Genomic DNA, 11,841 nt, shown 5'->3' with positions numbered 1-11,841 from the left:
GTGAGTTTTTTGTCTGCGACCGCATTCGTTGCAACTGCGTTTCACATTAGCCGATCTACAAATAAATTAGGGTGTTCACTTTCGACTAATAGGCCGTCTGTGCATATTTGTTCTAGGGGTCGCGCGTCATGTGACACAGATCGCTGACAGATCGCCGAATTGGGGACCTTTTTACAAATAGAAGGACCCAAGACACGCACGCCAAGATGATCCCCAAGTAAAAACTATATTTTATGTATTTTTTGTTTACACTCCCTGTGCATTATCTTCGGAACAGGAAATGTAGTTGTATTTTTAAAAAGGTTGAAAATCGAGTAAAACACAAATAGCCAAAATGTTTGTATTTTTTATTTAAGAAAAACGTTAAATTCAATTCGGCTATTAACACTGAAAGGTGTGCGGTCGGGTGAAATTTTAATTGATATTTTCCCCAATTTCAATAGCTTTTCTTATTACCGTAAAAAGGGGCCAAAACACTTAAAATTTTAAGTTTTCAAAATATATTTTAAAACACCAAAAACCTCTGAAATTTTAACTTTATGCTGAAACTCTCTGAGATAATTTTTGTTTGTATGAAATATTTTCAATCTCCATCGACATTATTTGTTTCTAATTTTTTTTATAGGGAGATTTTTTTGGTATTATTGATAACATAATTACATAATATTTTTAATTTACAATGCAAAAATTTCCGATAATAATGCGGAATCTGGAAAAGTGCCCCGAATGTGTGCAGCGTTTGCACGTTGAATGGTAAGGGAAATCCTCTCAAAAAGGAATTTCTTTGATTTTGAATCGCCTGATTCTGGAGTGTTATTAATTTCTTCAGTTTTCCTTCTTGTTTTATTAATTTCTGTCTTCATTGATAGTAATTAATCTTGATATTCAAAAGGCATTGATCATAACCTTATTTCGTTTAAAGGATTTTCGAATGATAACTTTTCTTATTACCTCAAAAACAGGTCAAACTGCCTTGAAATTTTAATTTTTAAAATATATTTTAAAAACGGATAGAAATCCTTAAAATTTCAACTTTTCAAGATATGTCATAAAAATGGGGCAAAAACCTCTTACCTTCAAAACAGGTCGAAAACCTCTGAAATTTTTACTTTCAATGATCAGAACAAATGTTAAATTTTTTGGGGTTTAAGAAAAAATTCTGCATAATATGAGCAGAACTGGTATTTACATACTCGTATCTACTATTGGACGAGCTTAAACACCATTGGATAATAATTGGATGACTCATTATGTGTGGTATATATTCAAATTCACAACAAGTTTGAACATTTCCGGTAAGCTGTTTCATTCCAAACGTTATTCAAAAGGCTTTCGAGGGCTCTAGTAGAAGAAAAATTTATTTGTAAAGAAAAAGATTTTTGTGGGAAGAGTCCTTAAAAGAAAAGTCACTTTGTTAAAAAAAATAGTGTGTGCTTAAGACCGCACTACAGAAGTGAAAACTTCTATGACATTCCTAATTGTTTTTAAATAATATATATTATGTAAATTATATTGGAGGCATCAGGAACAACGGGCTTGTGACGAAATAGATACTTTGGATTCAAATCTATTTAAATAAACTAGGCAAAAATGAATAGGGAATTCCACAATTTTTCTTAGAAAGCAAAATAATTGCCCCAATCCTTCCACGTATTCTTAAACACTAGATAAATTTAAAATGTTACAGGTACTTGAAACATTACATTTAATGTGTAAATTTATAACTCATTTCATTATAAACTTTAAACTGTATTTATAAAAAATTCAAAAATGGAAAAATTCCCTTATCATTTTTGCCTAGTTTATTTTTAAAAAACTTCGTCTATTGTAATTCCATATTTTGTTGTGCTCTCTTTTGGGTTATTTGACATATTTAAATATTATAAAATAAATTATAAATATATATATAAATGCAATGCTGTTTTTATCGATATTAAAATTTCCACTCAAAATCGGACTGTTTTTCACTCGCTCGGCTCCCCCGAACTCACTCGAATGAGCCTTTCACCTCGGAGCGTGTATTGTGCCGCGTGATGCGTGACGGGGAAATTAATTTACTGCTCAGGAATAATGTCGTGGTGCACCTAAAGAAGTTTTCCTTATTCTTTCTCGAAAACTGTTTATGCTCTGCTGAATTGCAAAACATCTTTACTTCAAATATGCTCCGTTTCTGAATTCGATGCCGGTAAGTCGTAAAACGGAGTTGTCGTAAATCAATAATAATAATCACCGCTTAACACACGCACATGCAAATTTCTTTTGTCGGGAAGATACTTGCCCTCGGTTCACGTTAACAAATTGGCCATCCTTGTTTTGAAAGCTGTGTGCGGGCGTAAGAGTGAGAAAACATGATGTTTCGAAGATGGCTGCTAAGGGATAGTACTTTAGAGCAGGAAATCCAAAAAGTTGAATTGTAACATTTTAGTACCAGTAGAATGGCCTAGGCTGCTTAATTAATTATTATTCATGAAATGTTTTGGACGCACTGGAATCTGTGAGCGCTTCTGATATTTATAAATATATTTTGTATTTCGATAACTTGGAAATGTTTACTTAAAAGCTTTCTAGAATCTACAGTTACTTTAATGGAGAGTGCATTACTATCCATCCATTAAATTAATAAAAGTTAGATTGGCAGAGCTTCCTGCTAATACTTTCTACTTTATATGATTGGCAGCTTTGATCTTTAGCCGCACAGATATTCAACCAATTTTTGTATTTTTGAGAGTTACTGCAATTTCATTTACAAGCATTGTATTCTTGCATTTTGATAAAAATATCTACTTCCGATTTCAAAACAACAGGATTAATATTAAGAATTCCAGATATAATCCCTCTAATTGGCAATAATAATGATAAAGCGTTCAAATCTCTCTAGTCTGATGGAGTCATTCTACAATTGCCAACTATATTTTTTGATTTTTTTGCAAATAATCTTTTTTAGGAAATATAGGTATATGAACATAGTTTGTTTCTTACAAAGATAATAAATTACAGTTTCGTTCTATTTGTAATTGTTCAATTGTAAGCGCTCAAAATGTTCTTTTAATATGTAATCCACAATTTCTCTGTAAAATCTCATTTCTTGCAAAAATACAGTAGCTTACGATTTCAAATTTTTTAATCCCATACCATTGTTCTTTACTTTCCAATAGACAGAATATATGCCAGATTTTCTTTTTCATAATATGCAGTTTATTCACAAATCCTACCTCTTAAAAGAACAATTATTTTTTCCAATTTGTCTGTCTTACAACTTCGATATTTTAAATTCTAAATTTTCGATTCGACAATAATATTTCACAAAACTCCTTCTTTTCTATTTCTTTTTTTTAACAACGGTATAGGTGTTGGATTTTCTCATGGGCTATGAGTCATATCTGCGCAAACGACGAATATCGGTCTCAAGTAGGCGCTACTAACTGACCGGAAAACATCGTAATTCGTTACGTTCGTGTTGTCTATTTGCCAGGAAAGTAACGAGGTTTTCAGTTTTCATTTAGGTACAGATTTTTTACTGGTTTATCGCTCCGCCTTCGCGCAGATATTTCCAAGGTCACAGCCCATGAGACAATCCAATACCTCTAATCACTTAAACTTGTATGTCTTTTTACTCCTTTATTCTGCATTTTTCAAACTTGGTGGTGCACATAGACGATCGTTTCTTCAATGTTTTTTTAATCCTAACTTTAGTCTTCTTACAACAATTTTTTACTACCTAGATATTTTTCTTAAAAGCTACTACTCTTTTATAAATTATCTTTCTTGGGGGAAGATAACTCTTTTTTGTAAAATCTGCTACGAGTACTCTTCTTTATGGACAAATATCATGATTTTGTCCATTTAGACGTGGTTATTTGACGTGCAAATTCCTTTTTTTTTTAATTTTAATTTCAACAAAGCTTGATTGAATCATCGCAACATTTTTTCCGTTTTAAAAATTCAAAACTTCTTGAGATTTATACCGAACGATTATTTCATTTTTAATGTCTGGATAATTGGTTTCGTTCTGAGATTTTCCGTAAATATATTTCCGCTGTTTTCTCCCCGTCCGTGTACAACCACTTATGACTCCCCATTTCATAACTGCACCCTTCAAGATCAGCCCAAGAGACCCTCATTTATTCTTGAAATTAAAAGAAAAATGGTAATAAATACATATTTATACCCGGCGCGCTTTCAAAAACGACACGAGCATAAAATGTGTAACAGTCGGATTTTATATGTGAACCTGGGGAGTTTTAATTTATGACTCTCTGTGTACTACTATTAACTTAATATTTGGTGTTATTTATTTCGACACAAACTGTACCCCACTGACATTCGCACATTTGATTATTTCCGATGGCGAACCCCCGATTATCGGATCTCTCTGTATTTTCATTTATTATACGAGTATTTAGGAGCGAGGACAAAGCGGAGGTCGGAGTCGACGACGCTCGGTTACGTCCTTTAAAATAATTTAAACAGAGAGTCAAACAGCAAGACTCAGGTGTTTAACACCGGCTAGTGATTAAATATTTATGAAGTCAAGGAAACGTAAGTTTTGAACAAAAGAACCAGCAGTTCAACAAAGAAGCTTAACGAGGGGCTACTTGGAGATGGTGTCGGGTATATATATTTCAGTCGCTTTTTATGCGTCTTCTCCGTAGGTGTTCCCTTGTTAAAAACGGTGTTTATGTCACAATAAGAGATCGTTCCTGACGAAGGAGAAATTAATTTCGTGTGAGTATTGTTAGGTCCGACAACCCTTTCAGCCAGACGTGTTTGTTCAGTGTCTGGTAAATACACTCGAGGAGTTTCACGAGTAAACACCTCTACAAATCCGCACAAGTATCGGAATTTATTTACGTCGGTTTTATAACAGTTAATCAGATTTCCGTGACTCCGCCACTACTTTAAACGCGATAAAAACGCGTCGGCCACTAAACCATTATAAGCTCCTTTATTCTAGGGGGGCGTGAGAATAACGGTCTAAATAACCCATCAAATTTCTATTAATATTGCGTTAGTGTCTGCATGTAATGATTTAACGGACGTTAAATCTTTATAGGTGGACAATAAAATTCAAATAAACAAGATAATGGCCGGTCTCGCCGCGGATTTATTCATGGAGACGCCTCACGTTGTTTCGAATGTGTGTGGTCAGGGGTGAGGGTGGCTGCTCCCACCATAAATTCCCAGATCTTCCTTATTATTCACGGTATCAAGTAACGAGATACCTCGGCTGGCATAAAATTATAACAGATAAAATATTATGAATTCGCCTTTACGGCGCACCAAGAGTCGTAACTTGACGCTACTTGGGCGACTCTTCCTCTTCTTTTAATTATTCTCATTTTTACCCCCGTTATACGGACCGAGGGTGACGAGTCGATCGTCCGAGACACCGCCGTGATGGTGCATAATTTACGCCCTGTCGATCAGTCTTAGCCAGAGTTGCATGTCTGATTTGGTTGTCTTGGAATCTGCAGGACAAGGGAACTCGGACTTGCGGCTACATAAATTCATAGTTTAATCCCTTTTCAGCTTACCGGATCCATGAACCGAATACATATTTCCAAAGTGTCTATCTCAAGATATATAACTTCTGCTTCACGTTAACAAGGCACTTCGACCGATAAATTTATGAAGAGCGAGCTGCTGCAACTTATGTCTGATAGAGACTCCTCGTTAAAATGAAAAATTAACCACGTGAAATCCATCCTAGATGTCTGTCACTAAAATTTTAAAACTCACCTGGCACATAACTAATTAATAATAATTGATGCATTAAATAAACGGTACAGTCTAAATTTTAATAATTAAAATATGTCGAAAAATGTGTTGAAGTTCTCGGATTGGTAGTATTAATCATTGGAAATTGTATCAAAATGCATATTTTTTAAATCCGAACATGTGAAGCAAAATCCCACAGATATATCTTTCTTAGTAATTGTGGCAAAGAGTAAGAGAAATGAAAGAAAGTATGTGAGAAAGAAAAAGTTGGAAGGGAATGTTGAGAAGACAAAAATGATGGTATTCGATAAGAGAAAAAGGAAGAGTGAAGAGGATGAGTGGAACTAGGAAGGAAGGAAAATAGAACAAGGAAACAAGTTCAAATACTTGGGTTACACATTTAATGAAAGAGGCACGGATAAGGCACATATCAGAGAGATAATGAGGAAAGCAAATGAGGTAGTGCGATATGTTTGGGGAAGAGGAGAGAGAAACTGGAGAGGTGAGTTCAGGAGAAGAATTATGATGTTTGAGAGTATGATGGAGAGTACATTGATGTACGGGGCCTAAATCTGGGGATGGAAGGACCAAGAAGAGGTAGAAAAATATATGAGAGGAGTGCTAGAAATGGACAGAGAGACGCCAGGTTACATAGTGAGGGAAGAGTGTAAGAGGAATAGGCTGAGAGTGAAAGCGGGAAAGAAAGCGGCAAAGTTTGAAGACAAAATGGATGGAAGGGAAGAGTTCAGGATACTAACGGAATGCTGCAGAGAAAAGAAAAAAACACACGGAGAAGGAGAGAGAGAGAGAAATACTATCAGAAACGGGTATGCCAATGAAGAAATAGCAAGAATAAAAGCAAAAGGAAGATGGATAAATGCAGAGTTGAGTGAAAGGGACAAAGACACAGACAAGCAAAAAAGAAGGGAAAGAATCCAGATACAACAGGAAGTATGAGAGGTATATGATAGAGGAAATTCCAGAGTACCTGAGGAGAGAGAGTGCAAAAGAAAGAAAATTGATGGCGAAATTCAGATGTGGGAACGAGGAGAGAGAAAACAGATATTGGATGGAAGGAGAGGAAAGAAGGCGCGTGTTATGAGGAGCGTAATTATAATAATTTAAAGGCAGGCAGCAGGAAAAAGTCAATCGTCAAATCGACAGACAGAGAGAGGTTCAGAAAATGCAATGAAGTAAATTTACTTTTCCTACTACGTATCTAGAAAGTTTCATCTACTGCCCTAGCAACACACTTGTAATCGAAAGTGAATCGTATCTTGCGTGTGGTTGCTAGCTACGAAAGTAAAATACTTACGCGACTAGGAGATTCCTTACGGGACGAGGAGGGTTTATTTTATTTTGTGACTATTTCGATTGAGGTACCTAAATCATCAAATGGAAAACAGCAACACATTTTATAATAATATGTAGTTTAATTAGTCCAATGGAATACAACAAAGGAAAATTAATCTACTTATTCACATTTATTGTGATTTATGAATTGTTGGAAAGTTAGGTTATATCGCTCACCCGACTTGACAGGCGACAATGAGACTAACGTAATTCCAGCAGCTCTTTCAATTCCGTCACATTCCATAATTTGCGGGAAGGCTTGTTGCATAAATACCAATAACCACAAACTAACAAACTAGCATTATTACGGATTACACGCACTTACACAATTCACGCCGTTTGAAGACGAAAAATAAAATGTTTGTAAAAGCTGTTGCTATGGTTTTTGCTTCCAAGATCCAAGGACGGTCGCGATACGGCACGATTTTTGCAATTTTTTTAACATTATAAAATGTTGGTGCTTCGTAGTAGGAAAAATTTAATACAATACACGATGCGTAAGTTTCTTCTTTAACCGCGGAGGTTTCACGGCCCTCGGCTGTCGCCTCGGGTCTTGAACTACCTCCTTGGCAAAAAAAGTTCACTTACGCATCTGGTAATGTAAATAACTATTATTGTCAGTCACTAGTGTTTTACTACAATATTAATGGAAAGAAAGATTCAACAATGTCTGAATTTATACTGGATTAGAGACAGAATTCTAGGTCTTTGGCTCCAACCAAATCAGATATTTTGGTTTCGGCGTAACGATTTTGTTTCCGAAATAAATCAAAATATGTTTTTTTTGCTGGTTTCTTACCGTAGCAAAACTGAAACGAAAATGCAAAATAGATACTTACTAAAATAAAGCAACCAGTATCTCAGTGGATTAATACATACATCGTAATTTTGAGCGAAATCAGAGTACCTCAAAATATACAAACACATGCGTTTTACATGTTGGCTAAAGAAAGGCAGAAAATACAATATCTCCGTTTTTTTTATAGAAAATGCCTCTTCAAGACGCATTCGATGCACGGAAGCTGAATTTCTACGCATTCTACATTGTAGGAGAGAAAATACCCTAACTTATGGATATACACTGATGAGTTAACAGAAAGAGGAACCTTCCTAATCATACAAGCTTAGCTTCAAAATCCTTCTACTTCATTAGTCCATCTGGCCAGCATAAATCTAGAATATATCTCACACATATGGCTGCTCTGTGATGGTTGTGGGGGCGCAAAATCGGAACCTCATTTCATCAACACCCTCACATTTTGGTTAAGGAGAAAAAGTCGAAAAAAGAAGAAGATATTACAATTTTATACCCCGTCAAAAGACATGTTTCTTATCTGCAACCCGCATCTTTGGAACGTTGAATTTTTTTTTAAGAAAGCATTATCTGATTACCCTTAAAGATGAGTTCTTTTAGTTATACAGTGAGCGGCTAAAGTATGGAATAAATTCATTAAAAATTAAACAAAATTTTTTACAAAAAAATCTTTAGACAGGTCAATTTTAGTTTATAAAAATACATATTTTAATACAAAATAAAATTCCAAACAGTCATTTGTTTTCGAGTTATGACGTCATCGATAGTTTTTTTAAATAGAAACCCCCTATTTTTGTTCTTGATTCTGATAGGCCTTTTAATTGTCTAAACGCCAGTATAAAAATTTTGTTATCTTACATAAGGAAATTTTTGAGAAAAAAAAAATAAAGTTGGAAAAAATAAATTTTGTAACAAACAAAAACGAGTCAAAAACTGTGTTAGTAAGTACTTAAAATTATGGAATTCAATGTTCGAATTGCCATCCTCCAGCTTGTTGACATTAAGCAAGTTTATGAAGAAATTCCCCCTGTTTTAGTTTTATCTAGTTTTATCCACGCACCCAATCAAAATTAAAATTTCTATACGTTGTGTTTCTGATAAATGAGTCATTTTCGAAAACGTTTTGTAAAACAAATAACACATACGAATGAAATTGACAGTAACATTTGACTGTTTGATTTACCTACTTAATTTTTTGACTTGTTTTTGTTCTTTATAAAATTTCATTTTTCCAACTTTATTTTTTTTTCTCAAAAATTTCCTTATGTAAGATAACAAAATTTTTATACTGTCATTTAGACAATTTGTAGGGATATCAGAATCAAGAAAAAAAATAGGGGGTTTCCATTTAAAAAAACTATCGATGACGTCATAACTCGAAAACAAATGACTGCTTGGAATTTTCTTTGGTACTAAAATATGTATTTTTATAAACTAAAATTGACCTGTCCAAAGATTTTTTTGAAAAAAATTTTGTTTAATTTTTAAGGAATTTATTCGATACTTTTGCCGCTCACTGTATATAATTTGGAGTAGGTTGTGTGAAAGTCTGATTGTAAATGGGAAAACTTTTAATATTAATGCGCTTCAGACTTTACTCAGAAGATGTAAGAGAAATAAAATAAATTATAATAAAGAAATTCAAAAACAAAAGTAATGCTGAAGATAGCAAATCGAAAACTTATTTATTTTTCACTTTAGTATAATTGCATGTTCATAACAACCGGGGAATAATACAGGGCGTAATAAGAATAAGCGGGCGTAATAAGAATAAAGCGGGCGTAATGAATTCATAACGCCCTCATCAATTCAAAATTGCAAAGATGCCAATTTGTTTTTTTTTTTTAAGAACAGGTATAGTGAAAAATAAAATCTTGTATGCACCACGGCGTCACCGAATGATTACGCCCATCGAACGGTATCCATCTCTCGGGCTAAAGCCCTGGAGCTGGATTCATCGTTTTCCGGGCGTAATCATCGTTGTAACGCCCTTGGTGCATAAATAGCTATTATGTACCAAGGGCATTATGAAGATGTTTATGCCCGTCCGAAGGCGACAAGCTTAAAAGCCCGAGGGCCTTTGGTTAAAGCCGCCCGAGGGTTATAAACATCAAGTAATGTCCTTGGTGCATACATAATTTTATCTCTTACTAGTGTTTCTTAATAACCTAAGTAATGGAACAAAAAGTTTTAATAAAACCACTCGTCGTTCTGCAGATTAAAAACACAAACAACGCAAAAAGTAAGGTTAGATTTAGACAGCTGATCCGTGATCCGTAATCCGTGGTGCGTTCACAACAGACTCTTCAACGCCAACTTTGACGGGAATTTAAATGAATACCCGATATTTACATATTATTTATTTTTATTATTTACTAGGAGATACATCTTTTTTGTTGACAATTTTTTTTCTAACAAAATAACTGAGAAAGCTATTGCCTAACAGATCTGAAGAACGAACAGATTATCAAGTTTTACTTGAGATAATGTAATTTTCACGAGATCGTTTCACAACTATATAGCATTGAAAAAATGAGAAAAAATAATCACACCCTAGGGTATTATGTACACTTGCTTTCAAAACTTTCGCGTATACAACGATTTTACAAAATTTTAGCAGTGTGAACGGGTAATTTTGAGATTAGGTTAAATATGACATTGACAGCAATTACAAAAATTATGATCGGTCATCTAGTCACGGTCCTTTCTTGTCCCCACCTCTTCTTTACTTGTACAACAGTGCTTTTATTTAGACCCATAATGAGTAGCAATCCCTGTTCTAATTTGGAAAGCATCAAAACCTCGTCTTGCTCTGTCAGTCGAGGCATTTTGAATTTTCAAAAGTTTAAATGTCTGCGTTGATTAATTACAACCCTGATTTAATACAGCAAAAAATAGGTGTACGCGAATGTTTTGAAAGCAAGTGTACTACCGGGTGATCAAGAAGGACTGTTTAAGTTGGCAGTACAATTAAGAAAATTTTTTCATTCGGTTATTTATAACACTGCAACTGGATATGTTTTGTTGGTTTATTTTACAAATATCTGATATAGGTATAGCATTAACAACGACAAGCCACCAACAACCGGAAGTTACTCCTGCTATACGATTTAAAATACGATCCAGTGTTACCAACTTAAACAGTCCTTCTTGATCACCCCGTACATAACGTACTTTGTATTCTAGTTATTAATAAACAATACTGATCTAGTAAGACATAATTAAATCAGCAGTTTGAGTACGAAGCAGACATTAATAAAATAGTTAAATGTAGCAAGAGTAACAAAACCCTTGAATTGAAAACGGTTGCTCTTGTTCGTCGTGGTTTCAAGACAGAACAAAGGCAGACATCCATAATTTATTGAAAAAACAGTCTGGTGACGATTGGGAAACTTGAAAACCTGCAATTTTACGTTACGTGTTATCTCCAATCACGGCACCAGAGGAAGATAATGAAGATGATATGTGACTGTTTTGAAAAAATCGTCGGCCTGCGCACTTTATGCTTGTATAATAAAAATTTTCGTTTTTACCTCCATGTTCCACAAGGAAATGGAAATATGATGGCAGGGTCGAAAAATTGTGCCAGAAATAAGATCAAATTCAGATTGTCCTATGCTCAAAATGTGAAAAAAGTGGTTTTCCGCATGGCGGCTGCGCGTCTATTGAATTTTTTTTTTTGTAGAAAATATTTGTTTCGTTAGGCCTATCTTGGTGTTAATTAGACCAGTAGTTTTGGAAACATATATTAACAATTTTATGCAAGTTGTTCCAAAATTCCGCTCCGCCGCACTTCCTTTCTTCTTTCCTCGTTTTGCCCCTTGACATTCCCATTTGTATTCTATAGCTAACAATTTTTTCCCAGCTTCGTTCCTCTACCCATGTTTTTACCACACTAAGCATCTCAAATTGTCTCATTCTTTTTCTTTTTGTTTTTCAAACCCGCTATGTTTCAA

This window comes from Tenebrio molitor, chromosome 6, assembly GCF_963966145.1.
Source record: "Tenebrio molitor chromosome 6, icTenMoli1.1, whole genome shotgun sequence".
NCBI classification, from domain to species: Eukaryota; Metazoa; Arthropoda; class Insecta; order Coleoptera; family Tenebrionidae; genus Tenebrio; species Tenebrio molitor.
The sequence above is the reverse complement of the archived record's forward strand: the minus strand, read 5'-3'. Positions refer to the sequence as shown.